Here is a 25320-nt window from a genome sequence, read left to right as displayed (position 1 = left end):
AGAACAACACCTTATAACCTCAAGAGGCATAGCAGTCATAGGGCAACTCATGTCAAATGTGCAACTCAATACAATAAATAATCTTAGTTTGTAGCCCTATAGCATTATAATGCAGTCCTTGACCAAGTATGCATACAAGAAACATCTAGTTATATTAAGGCACAAGCATCAAAGTTAGAGGTTATGACAACTAGTCAAAAACATCAAGTACAAAAAGGTTAGTCTCAATCACTAGAACACAATTTGCAACGTGCATTAGGAGTTTTCCTCCTTACAAATAGTGCAACATTAAAAAGGTATTATCAAAGCTACAACCACAATTCAAAGAGGAAGCTTACAAAGATAGGACAAAGCTAGGTATAGTCATAAGTCAAGGCAAATACATAGTTGAAACTCAGTCCAAAATAGTGAAGAAGTGCAACAAATGACATGAGAAGTATAAAGAAGTATTATAGCAATCATGAGTCAAGGATTAATGAAGAGATTTTTTGCATCCATGGTACAATCCTTAAAAGCATCCATGATACAATCTCAAACACACTTTTCATCGTTCTCTTGATGATTGTGCCCAATTGTGTATGTCTTGCTTATGTATGAAAATGGCATTTTGAAGCTTTCCACTGACGATGTATTTGAGATGTCTTTGATTTAGATATGGCATGAGCTTAGTTGTAGAGTGAGACTAGGGAGTTGGACCATCTCAACCATGGTGCGCCTGCATATGTATATAGTTTTGTGTATTAATTAAATATTTTCATTTAATTTTAATCAACTAAAGATCAATATTCATGACTTACAGGTAATAAAAAAACTTACAAGGATGAGGCATATTCATTACTTATAAGTAATAAAAAAACTTAAAAGGATGAGGCATATTCATAACTTTTGTAGTCCTACTTTGGATATCAACACTAGAAGCAACTCATATTGTTTGTGTATAGAAAAGACAATATGGGTTTTCATTATACCCAGTAACTTGTGGTGGTGTTGTTCGTGTTGGCTCTGTTGGACCCTGTAATTAAGATTCAATATACATTATTCAATAAGATTAACTGTGCAACATAATGAAATATTGAGAAGTGTGTTATCTTGTTGAGCTTCGCTTGGTTTCGAGAATAGTTTAATATTCTCTACTCAACAAGGCCAACCACGTGAAGGTGGAAGCTCATTTGGCCCCTCCCCCCCCCCCAAACATCACTCTAAATTCCTCGTTAACATCTTATAACATTCATTCATTCATTCTTTCTTTCTACCATTAATAAAATATAGCATTCATTCATCAATATCACATAATGTTCATTAACACATAACATTGATTAACATTAATTAACATGCAACATTCATCAATATTAATTAACACATATCATCCATAACCATTAATTAGAACATAATTACATTCACTAACACATAAAAAATCAGTCATTATCAAATAAGTTAGATTACAATCATTTCTTTCTTTGTTTTTTCTTTGAAGCTATGAAAAGACTAAGTGGAACATCGGTTTCTTCATCATCTCCCCCTTCTGCAGATGTTCTGCCAACTTCTTGTGATCTCGATGTATGCCTAGTCCTATACTGAGGACGAGGACACTGAAGTGAAGGGGGGTCCCCTGCAATAACAAAGAAATGGGTTAAATTCAAAAAAAAAAATTATTGTTGCAAGTATTTCATTAATTTAGAGAACATAATTGGTGTGCTCTTTACCTGATGGGGCCACATCATTTTGTGTAGCCTCAACCTCAACATGTTGAACACCCTCTAGATCATCTGGAGTTGAAATAATAAAGGTTACATTAATGCTGAACACCAATTGCAATTATATTTGTTTAAAGCAATAACAATGGTCCTCTTTACCTGAGTGGGGAACATCACGTTCTTGATGTTGTGTACCCAAATCATGCTCCACTTGCTCACCATCGACTACATGCTCTAAAATATTAACAAAAAAGGCTACATTAATTACTACTCTAATTACAATTTAAGATGTTTAATTGTATTAATAGCTAAATAAATAAATTTGAATAGCAAATGAATACCTCCACTACTAGGATGCACATCTAGACCTTCATGTGTAGGTGGTGTTTCACAATTAGCAGGTTGCATTCCAATGACATGCACATTGTTATCATTGCTTGCTTATTTAAAACAAATATAGTCACTTTATGTTGGAACTCAACATCAATTAGATTACTGGTAAAGTATTCAATTTGAAACAACTTCCATTTAGCATATTTACCTGTGTGACAGATGCACTCAAATGTTGTGTATGCCCACTCAATTCTCGTAGCCAATCAGCTATGGTTGAATAGCCTTGCTGGAAGATAATTCTCTTGTCATCTTCTATGGGCGCTATTGAATTCAGAGCCCTGCATTTTTGCTTGGTACCGTGAATTTTGCTTGCATTGTTTGATAAATAAAAACATTTGCAATTTATTAATATTTTGATGCAATATTTCGTTTACATGAGATACTTACAATTCGTGCAGCAAGTTTCATGTAACCACCAGAGCCGAGTTTGTGTCGCTCATGCTTTTCTTGCCTTGCCTTGGTTTCCTTTGACGTGTCACTCAGTCTATAAAAGTTTGAAACATGTTAGATTATATAAATATAAAGAGTAATTAATTAGTATATAATTACATTCTTAATAGTATGTTGTACCTTCTTCTGGCGTCTAGTGGTGTATTTCCTTTTTTCCTTTCAATTCTCTCCTTGGCATCCAAAATCAGGTCCTTCCACTCCCTCTCTAGAATCATGGGGGGACACTTGTACTTTAGGTTCCTCTCCAAATGGGTCTTGTATTGATCCCTCACATACTTTAGATATGTGCCAACTTTTTCAAGGAGCTTGGTTTTGTCAAAGGTGTCATTTCCAAACCACTCAACCATTTGGTTTGTCAATTCATCTTTTAACCTTTTTTCTTGGTCATTCCACCTTTTAAAGAAAAAACAAACTTGTTAGATTCAGAAATGAACTGAAGCTACATTTATTACACTTCAAGAAATGGATCAAAGGAAAACTATTCTAGCAATGATATGAAATCAAAAGTGGATTAGGGTTAGTTCAATATGATGTACCACCTTTTACGTATGGTGGGCCCAAATATCTACAATGCAATGTCACTAAGATGTCTATAGAAAATATCATTGCCTGCAAAAAATTCATGGGATCATTAGTCCAAAACGAGTGATCATAAATTAAATTACAATTAGAGAATATATAATAATAATTTTAAAGTACCTAGAACCTTTTGTATCTTTAAGGGAATCATTTCTTCGTCGCTCATCACCAATGTGGCCTGCAATGTTCCCATACTAGCAATACGAGAAGATCTAGGAAATGATGGTATGTTATCAGCAGTAGTCGCCTCTGGCACATCCTCATGTGCATCTCCTCCTGCAAAAAATGAATCCACTATGAAATGGCATTAGAATTCAAGAAATGACGCTTGAAGGGAAATAAACACATGATAGGTGATAGAGAAAAAGAGGGATCTACCAACAATGGGCGGGCCAATATGACGTACACTAGAGGATGTTTGCATGCTACGTGTTGCTGACATTGTAGTCGGTAATACAGGTGAGGGTAACCTTTGATGATGCGGTGGCGGCATTTGCACAGTAACATTGACAACACCTAAAGAATAATACATTAAATATATCAAACATTAAATATACGAAAAGTGCAAGAATTATAAACAAGGATGAACCTTTATTTTGAAAATTGATAGTATCAAGTATGATTTGTTTTGGGTACTCAGAATGATAAGCCAAGCAAGTGATAATATAAGAAAATCGTCATCACCTGAAGATCCTGCAACACCCTAATCATGGGAACGACTTTGATGAGGGCGGATAAATTGCTGCAAAAATAATACGTACATATTTTAGTTAATGACATAAAAGAGAATAAAATATAAACCATTATTGAACTTTTGTTACAATTAAAGCTTTCATTACTGCTTACTTGCAAGTTATCTGTTGTCCAAAGCAATAATTCCACCCTCTTTCGCATCTCATCAGTGATAGGATGCATGGCTGCCAAAGCAACAATCTCTTTTCTAATTTTTTTAAGAGGCATTTTAAAGAATTTCATAAGGTCTGTGGGATCTTCAGGGTCATCATCGCTTAACCCTAATGATTCCACATCCCTAGAAAGGTACTCAAGTACTGCAACTCCCTTTCCTTTTCCCCGAACATTTGTTTGTGTCAAGAATATCATTAACAATTACAAAATTAGTATAAATCACTAAAAAAAGGAACATAATAATGTAACAGTTTGCTTCTATCTAATTTGTACAATTACAATGAGGTTTACCTGCTTGGTAGAAGTGTCACAAGCTACATCTTTGTCTACGATATGTGATGGATCCATGTCGGCTTGTGACAAAGAAAAAATATAAAAAAATGTTAGCGAAATTAAACCAATAGACTTAGCAAAAAAACTTCATAATAAAATGGTATATTGGATTCATTAATTGGAGGTTGGTTAATTTAAATGGTATATAGTACGTACCACCCCCATGATATTAACTTTGTTTGTATCTATACGATTCAAGTTGTAATCGATTAGAAGCTCTTCGCCTGCACTTATTGATTTTATCGCACATACAAATACACAATTTCCCTCGAGCGCCTCAAATATGCAATTAGGTTATTTATTAGTTGACCCAGGTCGTGTACTATTTATAAAACCTGCAATATTCCCTATTGTTTTTGGCCGACCATCAATTTATACAACCACTTGTTTACTTTGATCATTATCTTTTTGTTGTATATAATTTCCTGATAGTGCATATGGTGCAGAAGCACCTAGACATCAAGACATTGGAGGAGATCCTGAGAGATATTTTAATCCATATGTTTGGATATGATATTCAATGTAATAAAATCAAATGTAATGCCTAAGGGAAAACAAAATTGTAAAATTGTCATTTAGTTATCATTTTAAGAGTCATGTGATGTGTTTTGTAAAGCCATGAAGTCATTTATTCAAAAGTGTAAAAGTTGTCAACTTGACAATAAAATGTTGTCAAGCAAAGTTGCAAAAATGCAACAAAAGTTGAAAAGGGGTTAAAAGTTGGTTGTGAGAGGTAGTTGTAAGGTCAAAACTGACCAAGAGTCTATTAAAATTCATTTTATGGTCGTTCCAAATCATAAAGGAAAGAAAGGAAAGAAAGGAGAACATTTTGATACATTTTGGTGTATTCTACTATTGCTATTTTGATTGGCTTTCCAGTTTTTATGTTGGTTCCAGGTCTTGCACGACCATGTATGACCTGGAAACCTTTGTAAATGTATAATGAATGGTTAGATATGTGAAATACCTTTCTTTTCCATTTGGTTTTGAGTGATTATGTTTCTAAATGAAGAAATTATGGAAGTTTTGGTGAAAGTTGTTGTTTGCAGATTTGAGGTTTTCTGAGAACAGTCATGTTGCAGAATATGGTACGGGTTCATATGAAAGTTTTATGACCTCTAAATAGATTCATTGGAAAGATATTTGAATCCTCTTTCATTTCCTTTTTTTTTTAGTCATTTTTGTTTATATTTGTGGAAGTTATGAAGATTTTGGTGAAAATGGGTTTTAAACTGTCCTCAATGGAGTTGCAGGCAATGATTTGAAATTATCTCATGATTTAGCAATGGAAAAATTTAGTGGATTACATATTATGAATCTATATTCATATATATTTCATATTAAATTGGTTTTGTGTCATTTGGTTATGTTTTGTGAAAGATATTTGATGCCCTAGGCGGACTGGGCATGCATATGCTTTGTTTGGGAACAACAGTATTGGGTCTCGGTGCAGAGGACATAACTTTTAATCTAACCATTGGATTCTCCTAAGTTTTGGATATGTTTTAAGAAGTATAGTTATATACATTTTCACCAAAGGGATCTTTGAAATAATATCTGGGTCAAAAGTTATGAATGACAGAATACAGGTCTATGACTGGGAACTTTAAAGATTGAAGTGTGAACCATGAATATGGGTTATTGCATTAAGTTGATATTAATGAAGAGATGATTGAAAGAAGTTGTTAGTTTGCCTCTAAAGAATGAGTTTAAATGGATATTGATATTTGAATATGCAGATAGGGAAGAAGTCTTTCTTTCCTCTGCATCAGCATACCTACGCATACTTTTTTTATATTTAACAATCTGCATCCAATTTTTGTAATTGTAACAAGGTCCAACAAACTCCATCAATTATGCAACTCTATTGTAACAGACCTTTATGTCATCCATGGAAAATAAGCCTAAACCATGTAACGACGAAGGTGCTATGTGATATATCCTATCGTTAACACAAAAATCAGTGTTTATTGGAGGAAGTTCCTTGGGCACCCATTATTTCTGTAGATGTTTGTACCTCGGTGGCACCTCAATGTTGCCTTTTGTCTCATCATCATAATAACATGACTCCCTTGAGCAAGGAAAAATTTCATGCGTTTATTGAATTTTCTTCTAATCTTTTGACCTCTTGTTGATCTCCCTATTGTAGACCTCCTACATGTGTCACTTTCATTTTCTATTACTGCATTTTCCTCACTCGATGAAGACAGATCTGACAAATACCTATTTGGGGGTACCTGCACTCCATGAAATGAGAGAGTTAATTGGTAATGAGAAAGAAATTTTGCAAATGAGGGTAATGTTAATGAAGAAGTCAGCCCTAAAGTTGATTTTGGGATGAAAATTGGAATAAGTCCAACCGGGGCCTCAAGTGTTGAAAATTGTATTAGATTTGCTGCTAATGTCAAGGTTTGAAAAATTGAGGAAGTTTGTTTTCCAAGTAATTTTTAAAAAATAAATTGTTTCTATAGGGTGTATTGACTAGTTATACCTATCCATCCATGAGACTGTGCAAGATCCTTGTCAAACGGGTTTAGGGTCCTATACAATGTAATTCAATTATCTTATGTTAGCTAAAAATTACATAGTACACGACATGAACAACATGAACTTTTGTAGACAAAAAGAGTATTAAATAATAAAAAGATGTTGTTATCAAAATCATTATAAATTTTCTAATTCCTTACCTTTACTTTATGTAGACTATGCAGGATCCTCAACTAAATGGTTGATGATGTTTGTAGTCAACGACCTGTTCCCACCAAGGGTGACAACATCACACAGGGACTATACCTGAAATCAACAACATCAATTGAGCATCATAAGTATTACTACATTTGTAAGTTGATAAACAATAAATACATACGTATCATAAGCATCAGAAGCATCACATGATGTGTCATCATATATGTAATTGAGCATCACAATTAGCATCACATATCATGTGTCATCATAAACATGTAATCCATCACATATGTATCATAAATCACCATCCATCACATAGGTAATAAACAATCCGCGTTCTATAAATAAACACAAAGTTTAAAAAATGTCACATGCATCATCATAAACATGTGATCCATCACATATGTATTTTAAATCAACATCCATCACATAGCTAATAAACAATCCAGTTTCCATAAATAAACACAGTTTAAAAATTGTCACATAAATAGTCGCTCTCCCTATCTCCATCTCCATATTAAAAGGTGCATCATGAATTAATTATGTTATGGCATTAGAATTCAAAACATAATGAATTAATTATGTAAAAAAAATTCTATCAAGAAGTCAATATTAAATAGATAATATACTAATCGCATACCTCATACATTTCATTCTTCATCATCATGAACATCAAGATCATCATCACCAACATCATTGTCGTCGTCGTCGTCGTCGTCGTCGTCATCATCATCATCAATGTCTTCGCCATCATCATCACCATCATCACCATCACCATCACCACCATCACCATCACCATCACCATCACCATCAGCTACGTGGGTACTAAATGAGTCATGGATCAATGTATTTGTACCATCATCTTCAATTGTGTTTTCTGGCTAATGATCGTCATCTTCCATGGGATCATTATCTTCAGCTTCGATATTCACACCTCCATGTTCGTCCACTTTGAAAACCATATTCTCAGGGTTGTGTTGATCCATACCATGTGCTCCGAGGTGCTCGACCTATATAAAATTGATAAACATAAATAAACTATGATCATGATCTCATCATCACGTGATTTATTATGTATATAAATTGTCAAAATGATATAATGAAAAACTTACCAATGGATGATAATCATGTCCACCTTCAATGTGACCATGTAGCCTATAATGTTTCTTCATTGTTTTGATTAGAATTCTTCTAGTCTTTAACCCCTTACAAATTTTGCATGGACAATAACATTTTCGATCACCTTTTCTTTTCAAGTTAGACCACAATCTAGCAATTGTCTCCTTATTTTGTTGTTCGTTGATATTGTCTGACATGGTCTTTCTTCACAAGCAAGAAAATATAAATTATCATCATTGAACAAAGCATCTTATTGAATTTAGATTTCTAGTTTTCTTATGGTACATTACACAACATGGAAAACAAGAAATACTCAATAAATTACAGGATTCATTGATCTAGTATTATCACAATCTGCACTTGGCCTTCAATATTTTCTCCTAACACTGTTTATCCATTACCTATCAAGTATAGAACTCTAAAACCTGTGGCTATTAAAATACAGAAGACAACATTGTAGCATCTTATAATCATCTATTATAAAATCAAAGCACTTGGGAGTGATTCTTTTGTTTGTCACAGTCTAGGAAAACGGTGTCTACTGGAGCCTTGAATAACTGACTAGAAAGATTTTTAATTCCTTTTCTTTTTCCTTCTGATTTTTTCACTGTCACTTCCATCCTGTGAGTCAAATGCCCTCACCCTTTTCTTTCTTCTTGTTTTTTCATACTCATTGTCATGCTTTGAATTATTTTTCTTTCTTGGTGGCTCCTGACTGCTCTCACTGTTAGTTTCACTCTCAGAATTTGAGTCTGATGTATGAGAATCTGACGAACCTGATGAACTAGAAGAATCGTCATTAGAGGTAGATTCATCTAACTCGGGAATAGACTTTTGCTGCTGCATTACAAGCCTTGGCATATTCTTCAAATACTCATGTAAACTCTCAGTGATACCACCAATACCAATAGAACTAAAGAAATTGATAGCAAATTGTGAATTTTTGGGATTTTCCTTTGGAGAAATTGAATCAAAAGACTCCTGCATTGTTGGATCGTTCAACCTTTCATTAAGAAACAATATACCAAGTTGCTCTGCCAACTCCTGCAAGAGAATCTTTATAAAAATACGGGAAGAGGAAGTAGTATCTTCCTCTGTCAAAAGTATATAAGCAAGACAATGCCATGGAATAGCATCTATGCCAAGTAAGTGGGCAAAAAACTTTGCAACATTACGCAGTTTATTTGTTTCTAGTCTGTGTATCATAGAGTACTATTGTACAAAACACTTATCAAAAAATTCCTCATAAATTTTATTGATCATACAGAATCTTTGCCCAAGAAGACCATAATAATGAAGGTATGTTCTCTCTTGACCAGGTTTAAGCTTGATCTTTAGTAGCTTATGACCAGCTTCCTCAAAATCAACACTTGACATGATTGTCAAATAAATTGTATGTCTTAAATTGACCAAGTTTGTCTCTATCTCATCCTGTATTCTCAGTGCTTCCTCACCTTCCTCATCATCATCATCATCATCATCATCATCATCATCTGAATCATCACCTGAATCATTCTCCCCTTCTACTTCATCTGAAGAAGCATCTCCAAGGATATCTTTCTTCAGTTTTTCATAGGTTGCCTCATGCTCTAAGAAATCAAGATCTGGTTTGAAAACATCCAAACCAACTTCTTGATCAAGTTCATCTTCTAGGAAAACTTCATGTGTTAACTGATCTTGATGCACAGCTGGATGACCCTCAAACTTAGCTTTGTGAATTGCAAAAAGGCCTTCAATTAAAAATTGTACTCATTTGTCAATTTCCCCCTCATGGATAATACATCTAAATTTTTCAAAAATCCCATAGAGACCTTTGGGTGAAAGGTCTTGCAACAAAGAACCACATTCTTTCATGAACCCAACAACCTCTACACTGTCATCTGTGGGGTTCTCTAGTAAAAAGGTGAGAAGTTCCAAGGCAATGATCTCATGTGCAACTTGTTGATTCACTAAATGAGCTATGAATTTGGCTACTGCTATCAACATGTGCTTGTCATTGCATTTGTATGCCCTCTTAAGCTGCAAAATAATTCTTCGCAAAAGCAAATTGACAACTTTAGGAAATTTTGTATTTACCACAACAACCAACGCAGCAAAAACATCTGTTAATCCAGGGGATGCCATTTGGGATTTCATACAAGAATTACAAAATAGACCCCTCCCAAGGATGAGATTCTCTGTAAACAACTCTGGAATGATGTTCTTGATGTTAGATGCATTTACCTTGTTTACTAACCCATTGATACTCTTTTGAAGTGCATCCCATGTCATGCGCTGGTATTCCACACTGCTCTTGTCTTCCACATCTTTCATCATTTGAGCCAGCTTAAATGGGGGAATGTAAACACCCCCACTTCTTCCAACCCCCTTCTCAGCTCCTCTTACATCACCTTTGGCATTTCCATTCTGAGATGGAGCAGACATAACACCAGAAGTTTTCACTTCCACTGCCTCTCTGTCCCTCTTGTTTCCAGAAGCCCCTTTACCACTTAATTCATTCTTATTTCTGTACATAAACCCATCAGGAAGCATGAGTTTTTGCATATAAGCTCACCCAAATATTTTACAGTTATTTTTTATCAAGATTCCCTCAAGAGCTGGCAGATCCTGCTTCCATACTTTAATTATGTTTTCTCAAAGGACAATCCTAAAAATCCATGCATTGCAAACAACTTTTTACACCTTTGTTGGTTGTGGTGGTGTCACAGAGAGTTTACATCAATAAATGAAGAACATGTCAATGCTTTTAATGCAGCAATAGAAGTCTATCTCTTATTCAATATCTCTAGTGAAACCCCCATGATCTTTTGTTGGAGTAGAATTTGTTATATTCTAGAAAGGGTCTTGTCCTTTGTTGATGGGATATTCATCTACCTGAAGAAATAATTGTTCTTTTCACCAACAAGAAGTGGAACTAAATGAAGATCTAGCACCATGAAATGAATCCTCAAAAGGATTACTATAGTTAGTTTTGGTAGATAATGATCTGGGTAAAATACTAATGTGGATTTAGGAAACATTATGTACTAGCCTAGCATACTCTAACAACTTTGGTGCAACATGCTACATCCAATTAAGTCTCCATCGATATCTCTATTGTGTTTATGGATTGGGATTCAATATACTCTTTTTATACACAGATTTTACTTTCAACTGAGAAGGTTTGTATGTACTTACTTGTCTTTCAATTGTATCCCTATTTCAAGAATTTCTTCTATCAACAAATCATTTGTTGTAAGTTGTACAAGTAGAAGATTGAACATGCCTTCCATGCTAGCCTTGTTGATACGTTCAACACCATCTTGTGCAACAAATCTTTAGAACTCCACTATTTCATTCAAGAGTGAGTAGTAGGGACAATCTAGGACACTTACAGAGGTTTTTCAAGAGAGATAAATAGACCTAAATATTATGGCTTAATAATGATCAATAGGTAAACAGATAAGAAACTCTCAATATCAAAATGACTTTCTCAATTGTCTTTACTAGAAATGGATAGATCTGCTAATAATGGCTTTATGAATGTATGTCAACTTTAGACTCAATCCAAGAAGAGATAGAACTAATATGCGATATCTAGATTTATGATCTCTATAATATAAAAATCCCATAATTATGTTTCCATGCATCTATACCACAACACAAACATCATGCTAGTGTTCAGCCATAGCAATTGATATCCTAATTATAGAATATGAAATATGCACATAACTATGAATAAAGATTAAGAAAAACAAAGAAAGATGCTTATTGCAAACATAAATGACTAATGGACAAGAATTGAATTCATTGTAGATAGTTTTGAATATCAAATTCACTTATTTGTGTGCATTTAGTAACTCGTGTACTTGTGGCCAACCATTTATCTCTTTCATAAATTAAACACTTATTAATAACATTAAATGGCTGAGTAATTATTTTTTAGTTGAAATTGAAAATAAAATATTTTATTTCAAGACAGCTCACACTATTCCCTATCATATTTTAGACTCTCGGTTTTGTTAGTAGTGGTTTGATGTCTTTGGAGCTGATCATTGCATTTCTTTAGTTACGTTTGCCAGCGTACTCCCAGCCTGTGCCAAAGTGGGAGCTTTGGAATAGGGTATGGACATCCATCAAAGAATAAAAGATAGAGGAATTTTGTCAGATGTAGTTGCAACTGCTCTGTTAGCATGTATGCAAAATGTGGAAGCATAGACAAGGCATGGGAACTATTTGATGAATTGCCTCAAAGAAATGTGGCTTCCTGGACTGCAATTATTGTCGGATATGCACAAAATGGATTTGTTGAGAAGGCTTTAGAAACTTTCAAGCAAATGCAATCGACAGGTGTAAAGCCAAATTCCACAACCATTGCTACTATCCTCCCTGCCTGTGCCAAAATGGGAGATTTGGAATAGGGTATGGACATTCATCGAAGCATAAAGGATAGAGGAATTTTGTCAGATGTTGTAGTTGCAACTACCTTGGTAGACATGTATGCAAAATATGGAAGCATAGACAAGGCACGTGAACTGTTTGATAGAATGCCTAAAAGAAATGTTGTCGCGTGGACTGTAATGATTGTTGGATATGCACAAAATGGATTTGTCGAAAAGGCTTTAGACACTTTCAAGCAAATGAAATTGGAAGGCATAAAGATAAATTCCACAACCTTTGCCAGCATCCTCCCTGCTTGTGCAAAAATGGGAGCTTTGGAATAGGGTATGGACATCCATCAAAGCATAACTGATAGAGGAATTTCGTTAGGTGTTGTACTTGCAAATTCCCTACTTGACATGAATGCAAAATGGGGAAACATGGACAAGTCTCATGAATTGTTTGATATGATGTTGCAAAGAGATGTGATCTCATGTGAACAATCAACACGCGCATATATGGGAGGAAGGGATTGCTGCTACAAAATTGAATACTCACTCCTCAATCACGATTCTATGGTTTTATGAGATTAAACTAGGGCAATTAACCACCACATGTATATTTTTTGCAACATGAAATTAAAAACTAGGGAAATTTGAATCTACCTCTTGCGTGGGATTGCAAGCAATGCCACAAATGCCTTCAACACGAGTTTGATGTTCTTGGGGGTTGAAGTCGCCACGGACGTCTACGCGGGATTGCAATGCACAAATGAATTCCCCTCTTCTTCTTTTTTAAGTAATGGCCATTGTTGTTGGAATTACGACGAACTCGAGCACTTTTTTGAAAAAAAGAAAATTCTCATTGCTAATGCCTTCTTCATCGAAACCAAATGGGAAATTGTCATCTAAATTACGACGAATACGGGCATTTTTTCAAAAAAAAATCAAATTTGGCCACAATATACCTTCTCAGTCAGAAAACTCAGTCGGAAATCTAGTCCAAATGTATTAGTGGACATACCTTGCAAGTATCTAAAATCCTTTTCACTGCACTCTCATGATTTTCGCTAGGATCACTCTAAAATCTAGATGCAATACAAACAACATTCATTATGTCAGGCCTAGTCTGCATCAAATAAAGAAGACCTCTAATCATAGATTTATATCTTGTAGGATTTACGGATGCAGAAACATCTTTACTTATCAATTTCTCACTTGTAACCATAGGAGTACTTACAGGTTTAGAGTCTCCCATACCAAATTTCTTCAACAAATCCCTAGCATACCTAGTTTGATAGATGAAAATACCTTTGTCAATCTGAGTAATTTACAAACCTAAGAAAAATTTCATTTCCCTACTCATAGACAATTCAAATTCTTTCTCCATATTCTTAGAAAATTACATGCACAACTTATCTTCACCTCTAAAAATAATATCATCAACAAATACTTCAATAATCAGTATATCATCATTAGTGACCTTATAATAAAAATTATTGTCAGCATTACCCTTAGTAAAACCAAGCTTCAAAAGCTATTTATCCAACCTTGCATACCAAGCTCTAGGTGCCTGTTTCAATCCATATAAAGCTTTCCTTAACCTGCAATCCATGTTTTTATCATCTAAAAGTGAAAAACCATCAAGTTGCTCAATATAAACTTCCTCATCAAGATCCCAATTCAAAAATGCACACTTTGTTGGCATTTGCATAAAGATTGCATTAATGATATGTTATGTTGTCATTGATGTCAATTGAACCGATAATGATATTGCTGATATTGTTGTTATTGTTGATATTGTCTTGTAACTGGTAGGAAGAGCTTTGTGAAGGTTATTATGAACTGGTATGTAAGTTTGTGAGTTGAACCGGTAAATCAGAGTAAAAGGTTAAACCCTTTCTATGTTATGTAACCGGTAAACCCTACCAGTTGTTTTTTCTAAACCCTAACCGATTAAGGTTGTTGAATTGGTTATGTTGGTTTATGATCTGATGGTGACATGTAAGGTCATTGTATGAAGACAAGTTTAGATTGTTTTGGCACGTTTGATTGTTTATCTAGGGAAGGAGAAAAATGTATTGCATCTAATGCAAAACACGTGATGAGTTACTGAGCTCGATGAAGCGGTAATCAAGGAGTGGTTGAGGTTTTCTTGGTTGATGTGAAGAGATTGCTATGTAATCCAATGGTCATGCTTGTACTAACTTGTTTTTAATCTCGATGATAAGAAGATTAGATTTTTGTTATGTTATCGACCTAATTGATTAGTATTTAAGGTTGATGAAGTTGTTTTGTTTCAGTAATGGTAAGAATTGGCAGAAATTAGTTGAGTGTGTCGTTGTCGAACCAGAGAATGAGTCTACAGTTTGAGTAAAGGTAGATAGAAGCTTAAATGGATCTGATCAATCAAATATAGTGTTATTCAAACAGATCAAGAAACTCATGTTATTTTCTAACAATTACAGCCGAATTAAAATCCCCTAACCGAGTAAGCTCTAACAAGCTCGGTTACTTATTAAATCCTCTAACAAGCTGGTCCATTAGTTTGGATTCTGAAATCCTCTACTGAGGTTACTCCTTATAAGGTATTTGCTTCTAAAAAGGCATTTGTAGTCAATCCCTTAACCGGGTGATTCCTAATAGGACCAGTTCTTAACAGGACTTTTGTAAAAGCTTTAACAGGCTTGGCTCCTAACAGGGCGAACTTCAGAAGAGTTCAAATATTTTCTTGTAAGTCTAATCTTACCATGGTTTTTACCTATTTGGGTTTTCCACATATAAATACTTGTGTCATGTGGTGAATGTTTTTATGGTTATGATCTTATTGTTGATTTGATTAACTATTTCTGATAAGGCATGATAACCAAAAGCATTGAGAATTGAAGTGTTGACATATGATGAAGCATTTGGATGTTTACAAGTTAAATGATGTTTATTGTTAAGTTGTTATAATAGTTACCTGGTTGATGTTGAGTATTCTTATGAGTATTGATCTTGAAAGTGGTATTTCATTGATAATTTTACTTTGAGAGATTGAGTTTGAGTTTCAAAAGTTTGTATCAGTTTTTCTAGTTACTGATTCACCCCCACTCTTAGTAATCTATCAGATACTTATTCTTTATCATACCATCAATTGGCATTAGAGCTTGTCTCAGGTCCTCTAAGATCTAAGCCTAACAGGTTGAGGAAAAGATCTCCTAGATCATGATGAAGAAGGAAGGTCTGAAATTCAATAGAGAAAACCATAGGATGTGGAGTGACAGAATGAAAATTTACATCAAGAGTCTGGGAAGTTAGTATTGGGATCATATAGAAACTAAGTATATTGCACCTACTAGAACCCTGACTGATGATCAAAAGAAAAAGTAGCAAGAAAATTATCAAGCACTGGAAGCTATTATCAGCTTCTTGTTTGATGTTGAATATGTAGATCTTCATGGTCTTGAAACTGCATATGAAGTGTGGAAAAAACTTTAACAGATATATAGCGGTGATGAGCATGTTAAGATTGCTAAAGAGGAGATTCTAAGAGGAAAATTTGATGACATGAGGATGTCTAAAGGTGAGAATATCCAACAGTGTGGTCAAAGGATAAAAGAGATAGTCGGTGAAATTAAGAGTGCAAGAGGAAAAGTGGAAGATGCCACAGTAATCAGTAAGGTACTGAGAACCCTGTTACCAGTCTATGATATTCGAGTTACAGCTATTCAGGAGCTGAAGTCCATTGACAAAACGAAGGTAACTCTTAACTCCATCATTGGCAAGCTTACTGCTTTTGAACTAAATGGTTATGATGGTAGTATACAGAAATCTGAGTCTGCATTTAGAGCTTCTGTTTCTAACCCATCTATGAGAAAAAGTAGAGGTACTAGTCATGGTTATGAATCTATATCCAGCAGAGATGTTGATCATGAAGACAGTTTAGTGGAGCTTCAAGCATTGTTGGCAAAGTGATTTCCTAGAGGCACTGGTAAATACAGAGGTAAAATACCTTTAAATATTTTTCATGCAACAAGATCGGTCACATAGCGGCTAATTGTCCTAATGGTGAAAATGAACACAAGAGAGATAAATTCAAGAAGTATAAGGGAAAAGGCAAAAGAGATTGTCTTATTGCTTTTGATAGTGGTATCACTAATGAAGAACTGATGATGATGCTAGTGAAGATATTGTGTTTGTAGCTATTAAGGAAGAAATATCAAACCAGAAGGCATTAGTATCTAGGATGGATAACATTGATGATTGGATCATTGATAGTGGTTGTTCACATCATATGACTGGTGATCAGAGAAAATTTCTTTCCTTGAAAGAATTTGATGGTGGTGTTGTTAGATTTGGCAATGACTCACCCTGCACAGTTAAAGGCAAAGGAGTTATTTCTCTTAATGGGAAAAGTAGTGCAGATGATATCTACTGGCTTGAAGGTCTAAAGAATGATATTTTGAGTGTGGCACAACTTAATGACAAAGGATGCCCACTGGAGTTTAAAAATGGTATGTGCAAAATCTTTGACAACAAAGTTGAATTGATTGCAACCAGGAAACAAACTAAAGGTAACCTGTTTCATCTTAATTCTAAAGCTAGTAACTGTTTTATTGCAAAAATAGATGATAGTTGGCTTTGGCATAGGATATTTTGTCATATAAACTTTGATAACATTGTTAAAGTGAATAAGTCCAAGACAGTGAGAGGTTTGCCTCAATTAGACAAACCAGTTAATGCTCTTTGCAAAGAATGTCAGTTAGGAAAGATGACTTCTTCAACTTTCAAAAGCAAATCTTTCTCAATGGAGCACTTGTTAGATTTGGTTCACACAGATCTTTGTGGACCAATAAGAACAAAAAACATTCAAGGTGATAGATATTTTATGATTCTCACTGATGATTGCTTAAGGTGGGTTACATTCTTTAAGGATAAGACTGAAGCTTTTGGTAAGTTCAAGGCATTTAGGGCCTTAACTGAGAAAGAGAGCAGTAAGAAGATAAAATGTCTGAGGACAGATCAAGGCGGTGAATTCACTTCTAAGGTATTCACTAAGTACTGTGAAGAGAATAGTATCAAACAACAGCTTTCTACACCAAGGACACCACAACAGAATGGTATCACAGAAAGGAACAATCGGTCAATTGCTAAAGCTGCTAGAATGATGTTGATACAAGGAGGTGTAGCGAAAACCTTTCGGAGAGACGCTGTCAGCACAACTGTCTACACAATGAACTAGGTTCTGGTAAAGAGAGGTAAGGAAAAGACTTCTTATGAATATTGGTGTAGTCACATAAATCTGTCCAGCTTAATTAAATGAATATTTCGTATTTATTTGATTAAAAATCCACTAGCATCAGTTAATTAAATAAATATTTAATTAATTCATCCCCAAACATTCTTCTATTAATTAAATAAATTATTCAATTTATTTTAATTAATTCATTAAATCAAATTCCATTCAATTAAATAAATAAAATCAATTTATTTAATTAAATCCCCCTATTCCTCTTTTAAATAAATTAAATAAAACATTTATTTAAATCATTATCCCCCCCCACTTGCATTTTCCTACAAATGCAACTTGCACACATTTTGAAATAAATGAATTTTTATTTTAAATAAAATCCTATTTTCCCTCACCCACCAAATCCACTTGCAAAATCTAATCCCCTTCTAGATTCTTCTAACCTCTTCCTAATTAGTCTAATCCATCCCCTAAATATTGTCACATTCCTAAGCAAAGGGAAGTCACTTCTCAAAATCCTCAAAGTCTTGGATAACCATTAAAGGTTTTCAACCTTCAACCACTTAAATCCTCAAAGTCTTTGATAGCCATTGAAAGCTTCCAACTTTCAACCACTTAATCCCCAAAGTCTCCAATAACCATTAATGGTTAACCCAAACCCTCCTACATGGTTAAAACATTTGTTTTGACTCAACCTCTATCCAACCCAAGGGTCTCATCAAGCCTTTAATGCTTTGACCATGATTATCTCTTAATCATTTGCACAAAGGTTTATCCTTGCATTAACTCCTAATCCAGTGGGTAATCCTAATTTAGACTTGACCCTTAGCCTTTAGATAACCATGAGGTCTTCTCAGGCCTTTAATGCCTCCAACCTCTTCTCTCAACCCAATCCTGTGTTGACACTTGTCACTATTTTATTGGTGCAAATTGTGCACATGGATCCCCAACTTTCAAGCTTGACCCTTGATTAAACCCTTCAATCCTGGCCATCCATTGCTCCATTTTTCCTATAAATAGAGCCCATTCCTTCATAATCCAGATCCTGAAAACTTGTATGCATTTAGGCTATAGACATTTTTAGAGAGCATTTAGCATAAGCAATCTAACATCTTATCATTTTGGTTAAAATATATCGTGTTAGCATCAATAGCATAGTATTTAGCTTTTCATTCCACATTTAGAGCTATACTACAATCTCAATCCTTCATAAGCATCCATAGTGTAAAAAGCTGCTGAGAGCTACACTATTTTGGAACTTGGAGAGGAGAGGAACAAGGGAGAAGGAGCTAAGGCCATGCTAAGAGGCAGTTGGAGATGCCTCATAATCTTTGTTTCGTTTATTAGATACATTAGCATGCTTTTAGTGTCTCTCTTGGTATGCCTTTTTAGATTAGTTTTTGATTGACTAACACTAACGGTTTCGTGTCTTTGGTGTTGTTTATCATTTGCTAACCTTGTGCCATTTTGCAGGGCATCAATTGGTATGGAAGATCACCTGATGTTAACTATTTTAAGATATTTGGAAGAAAATGTTTTATTAAGAGAGTTGATTACATTAGCAAATTTGAGGCTAAGAGTGATGAAGGCATATTTCTTGGCTATTCCACCAAGAGTAAGGCCTACAAATATTTTAACAACTAGACACAAAGGATTTTTGAGAATGTTGATGTTCGAGTGGATGAATTTCCTGAAGTCTCAAAAGGAACTAGTTCAAAGAAGAAGGATGAAGATCCTTGCATTTTGTTTTTGGAACCAGAAACTGTGAAATCTAAAACTGGTAAAGAAAATTCTGATGCAATAGTTCAATCGGAACAGATAAATTTAGAAGTAGATGATGACAACGAAGAAGTTGAACCTGAAGATAATGATCATGTTATTCCTAGATATGTGAGACTGAATCATAATCCTGAGCAGATTATTGGAGATAAGGATGTTGGAGTACTGACCAGAAGAAGAATCAGAGAGAATTCTTGCATGATCTCCACCATTGAACCAAGAACTGCTAAGGAGGTATTTGGTGATGATCATTAGGTTAAAGTTATGGAAGAGGAATTAGATCAAATTGAGAAGCACAACACTTGGACCCTAGTACCCCGACCGGAAAATAAGAATGTTATAGGTACTAAATGGGTATATAGGAACAAGTTGAATGGAGATGGTGTTGTAGTTCGCAACAAGGCAAGATTAGTCTACAAGGGTTATGCTCAAGAATAAGGAGAAGATTATGGAGAAAATTTTGCACCAGTAGCAAGACTTGAAGGCGTCATAACTTTACTTACATTTGCAGCCCATAAAAAGTTCAAAGTATATCAAATGGATGTTAAGTCTGAATTTTTGAATCGGATATTGGAAGAAGAGGTATACATAGAGAAGTCAGATGGTTATGCATTGAGTGATGAGAAAGACATGGTATGCAGGTTGCATAAGGCTTTATATGGATTAAAGCAGGCACCTAGAGCATGGTATGAAAGATGAAGATAGGCTTTCTGAGAACCAGTGATGACAATAACATATATCTCAAGTCTAAAGGAGATTAAATATTGGTCAGTGAAGTATTTGTTGATGATATTATATTTGGAGGTAATGATGTCATGAGCAATAGTTTTGCAAATGAAATGAAGATTGAGTTTGAAATGTCTTTAGTAGGGGAAATAAAAAAATTCATAGGCTTGCAGATACAACAAATGAAGAATGGTATTTTCATTACACAGTCTAAGTATGTAAAAGATGTTTTGAAGAATTTTGGCATGAGTGACTGTAAACTAGTTGGGACACCAATGGTTACAGGTTGTAAGTTGTCCAAGGAAGATGAATCTAAGTATGTTGATGAGAAGGAATACAAGTCAATGATTGGCAAGTTACACTATGTTGTTCACAGCAGACCGGACATAGCCCATGTGGTTGGCATAGTTGCTAGATTCTAGAAGAATCCTAAGGAGACACACCTTATAGCAACCAAGAGAATATTTAGATACCTAAAAGGTACTGTTGACTATGGATTATGGTATCCATATGGAGGAAAATTTGATTTGAAGGCATATACAGATGTTGATTGGGCAGGAAATGTTGATGACCGAACAAGCACAACCGGTGGAGCATTTTTTCTTGGAGGAAGGCTTGTTTCATGGAGTAAAAAAAAGCAGATTTGTACTTCACAATCTACTATTGAAGCTAAGTATGTTGCAGATTATATGAATTACACATAGGCTATTTGGATGAGGAACATTTTGGAAGGTTTTAAGATGAAGATTTCGGAACCTATAAAGATTTTATGTGATAACATAAGTGCCATTAATATTTCTAAGAATCATGTTTTGCACGCACAAAACAAGCACATTAAATTGAAGTATCATTTCTTGAGGGAAAAAGTTCAGAGTAAAGATGTTATCTTAGAGCATGTTTCTACCCAGGGGTAGCTTGCAGATATTTTTACCAAACCTCTGCCTAAGACTACTTTTGAGTATCTTAGAAGTCAATTGGGGGTTGTCCCTCTTCATGAAGTCAGTTGAACATGATGTTGACGGCATCAATCCCTGAATCACTTGCAAAATTTTACAAGGGTTGATGTAGAAGTGGATGTATTCCATAGGGGGAGCATCAAGTTGCAATATGTTGTTGATGCACAGTGTAAATTTGGCATTACGTGTTTTACTTTCAATTTGGCATTGTTGTCAAAGGGGGAGAAGAATTATGTGATTATGTGAAGGAAAACCAATGACAGAATGAAGACAGAGAGAGCATGTGAATACTTGGTAATGTAACCAGGATTCTTATTCGCAACAAGCAATGGTGTTGATATTTTGTACTGCCATCAATTCCAAAGGGGGAGATTGTTGGAATTTGCATAAAGATTGCATTAATGATATGTTATGTTGGCATTGATGTCAATTGAACTAGTAATGATATTGTTGATATTGTTGATATTGTCTTGTAACTGATAGGAAGAGCTTTGTGAAGGTTATTATGAACCGGTATGTAAGTTTGTGAGTTGAACCGGTAAATCGGAGTAAAAGGTTAAACCCTTTCTATGTTATGTAACCAGTAAACCCTACCAGTTGTTTTTCTTAAGCCCTAACCGATTAAGGTTCTTGAATTGGTTATGTTGGTTTATGATTTGATGGTAACACATAAGGTCATTGTATGAAGACAAATTCAGATTGTTTTAGCGTGTTTGATTATTTATCTAGGGAAGGAGCAAAATGTATTGCATCTAATACAAAAAGCGTGATGAGTTATTGAGCTTGATGAAGCAGTAATCAAGGAGTAGTTGAGGTTTTCTTGATTGATGTGAAGAGATTGATATGTAATCCAACGGTCATGCTTGTACCAACTTGTTTGTAATCTCGATGATGAGAAGATTATATTTTTGTTATGTTACCGACCTAATTAATTTGTATTGAAGGTCGATGAAGTTGTTTTGTTTTAATGTTGGCCAGAATTGACAAAAATCAGTTGAGTGTATGGTTGTTGAACAGGAGAATGAGTCTGTAGTATGAGTAAAGGTAGATAGAAGCTTAAATGGATTTGATCAAGCAAATATAGTGTTATTCAAATAGATCAAGAAACTCCTATTGTTTTCTAACAATTACATCAAAATTGAAATCCCCTAACCGGGTAAGCTCTAACAAGCTTGGTTACTTATCAAATCCTCTAACAAGCTAGTCCATTAGTTTGGATTCTGAAATCCTCTACTGAGATTACTCCTTACAGGGTATTTTTTCTAACAAGGCATTTGTAGTCAATCCCTTAACCAGGTGATTCCTAAATTGTACGCACTTGCTAGGGTGGTACAATTTCACACCTAGTTTAGCACCCGCCTTGGCGCATTTTGCATTTTGCATCGCATTTTCCCTTTAGCACTTAATTAATCAAATTAATTAGGTCTAAGGTCCTATTTCATCATCTTCCACATCATAAAGTTGGGCCCTTTCATTAAAGGGTGCCCCTTTCATTTTATTCCTCCAATACATCATTTAATCAAAAACCCTAGTTAGGTCCTATTTTGAACTTGGGGGCTTGATTTCGGGGGTCAAAACATCTCGAAATCACCTATAACTTCAGGATTCTCTCTAAAATCATCATATCCGATGACCCTAAAAATTTGGTGAAAAGTTGTTGGGACCATGGCGCCCGAAGTGCACACGGTCTCGGACATTTTTCCCAAAATTTTAGGAGCGCAATCCAATCATAAAATAAAGCTTAACCCCAAGAAATTGGTGGGAGATTCAATCTCTAGGTCGGCCAAAAGTTGAAATTAAGACCTAGGGTTTCATATATAAGAGCTCTCTTTCTTCATTTGAAAGGATCCGAATTTTGGTTTCAGGGCCTTCTATGCAGCGAAAGAGAAGATTTTTGAAGACTTCAACAACATTCAACATCCATCCATCAAGCACTCATCAATTTCATTCATCCATTTAGGGCTTTGAAGACATTGAAGAGCAATAGGGGATCACCAACTGAAGATTGGCTTGTACCCCCCCCTTGGGGTTGGGTATGATTTCATGTTGTTTTCATGTCTCTACATAAGCCTCATTATATCATTTGTATTCATGCTTTAGATCACTTTGCATCTTGATTTAGAGCATTTACATTATCATTTACAAGCAATTAGGGTTTACTTTCTAGGTTGCTCTAGTTTGCTTACTTGCATTTTAGGATCTTGCACACACACTACTTTTACAATACAACTTGGCTATTCGTGGAGGTGGAAATCACCAAAGCGGGGGTTTGACTAAGGCAAAACCCTATATAGTCGCCCACCATACCTTTTCAGATATAAGTGCAGATTTTGGAATTCGGACGATGCCGCGAATTGCAGATCCGACGGAAGCAGACAGAAACTGAGCTACACACTGAAATTCAGGGCAAAAGACCAGGATAGGGGCATGGGGGTGCCCTGGTCCTACCAGGACAGGGGCGCTGGGCGCCTTGGTCCCTGGGATAGTGGGGCTGGGTGCCCTGGTCCCTCTGTCAGACAATAATTTTCAGCATTTCCAACAGTTTTCCAGGTTGCAAAACAGCAATTTCAGGAGCAGTTTCAGGGGCAGAATCAGGACAGTGGCACCCGTACCCCGTCCCGAACATTTCCACTTAGATTTTAACTCTGGGTACACATCTACATTCTTATCTTGTCCTTGTGTTTACAGCTTTCCATTGTTTAATCTCAATTCTGCAATCTTGTTCATACTTGCACTTTAGGGTTAGGAATTGGACTTGCATCATTTTATCTTTCAATTACAACAAAGGAATAGAAACCCTAATAGGTAGTCCGTGGCTCTCTCTCTTCCACAAAAATAAGTAGCCAATTGTGTGATACCTCTAGGCTCTTTTGTATTCCACAATGTGTGTCAAAAGGTAGGATTAGGGTATGTTAGCCTAGTCTCGCTTTTTCCTCTACACATTGTGGTGAACCCGACGTGAACCTTATTATTGCTTTCTCTTGCATTGCATTTGTTAGATCTAGATCTAGATTTAGTGTGTTTCATTTAAGTTTTATTTTCATTAAAGAAAAAAAAAGGGAGTGTGTTTCTTTGTTTCTTTGCATTGTGTGTTAAGGTTTTATGCAATTTTTTATTTCAAAATGTCAGATTTTTATTTGCAAGATGTTCATATTTATGATGATGTATGCAATTATGTTGATTATGAGTATAGCCAAAATGAATTAGATGAAGCTTTGGATGAGTTTTTGAACCCTAAAGATACCCAACCTTCATTTTACCAAAAACTCATAAACATTGTTACTATGCCATTTCGTTGTGATGAGAAAGATAAGTTGAATGATTCCTCTCAAGGGTACATTCCTATCGACTCTTCCACTAAATCTAGTAACATGGTTGTTTTCAATGATCCCCTCTATGAAGAGATGTCTCCTTTTGAATCAAAAGATAAACCTTTTAATAGATGTGATCATGCTTTGTTGGATGATGCTCTTGATGACTTTGTGGCTTTATCAAAATCTTTAAACAAGAACAAAACTTCTAAATTAGTTAACATGATAAACCTGAAAGAGCATAATAAGCCTCTCTTTGAAGTCCAAGGTGCTTATCCTTCTCCCACCTTTCAAGTTCCTAAGTCACCTCTCCTTACTGTCCAAGGAGGGTATGGTCATGATTCCTTTCTTACTCCGAATAAACCTATCATCACTGTGCAAGGAAGAAAACCTATAAGTCCTTATAGTTATGCCAAGCAATTAACTAGAGAGAGTTATCACGTGGTTGCCCATACTTATCATACTAGAAATAACAGGCAGCCTAATCCTCCTCCTGTGACTCCGGTTTCTCTTCCTAATCCTCAACCAATTCTTCCGCAAGCTCCACGTATTTCACAAGCTCTTGGTAAGGAATATGATCTCATAGAACAACTTAAAGCTACCCCTGCTAAGATATCCCTTTGGGATTTGATCCAAACTTCTTCCGCTCATCATGGAATCTTACAAGATGCCTTGAAAGATTTGAATGTTCCTCCACCGAATACATCTAGTAATATAGTGTCTTTGGTTAACTCTATGATGAATCCTAAAGCTCAAATTGTTTTTACTCAAGATGAGTTGCCTACTAGTGAAATTCAA

Source organism: Cryptomeria japonica, chromosome 2 (genome assembly GCF_030272615.1).
Source record: "Cryptomeria japonica chromosome 2, Sugi_1.0, whole genome shotgun sequence".
Classification (NCBI taxonomy): domain Eukaryota; kingdom Viridiplantae; phylum Streptophyta; class Pinopsida; order Cupressales; family Cupressaceae; genus Cryptomeria; species Cryptomeria japonica.
The sequence above is the reverse complement of the archived record's forward strand: the minus strand, read 5'-3'. Positions refer to the sequence as shown.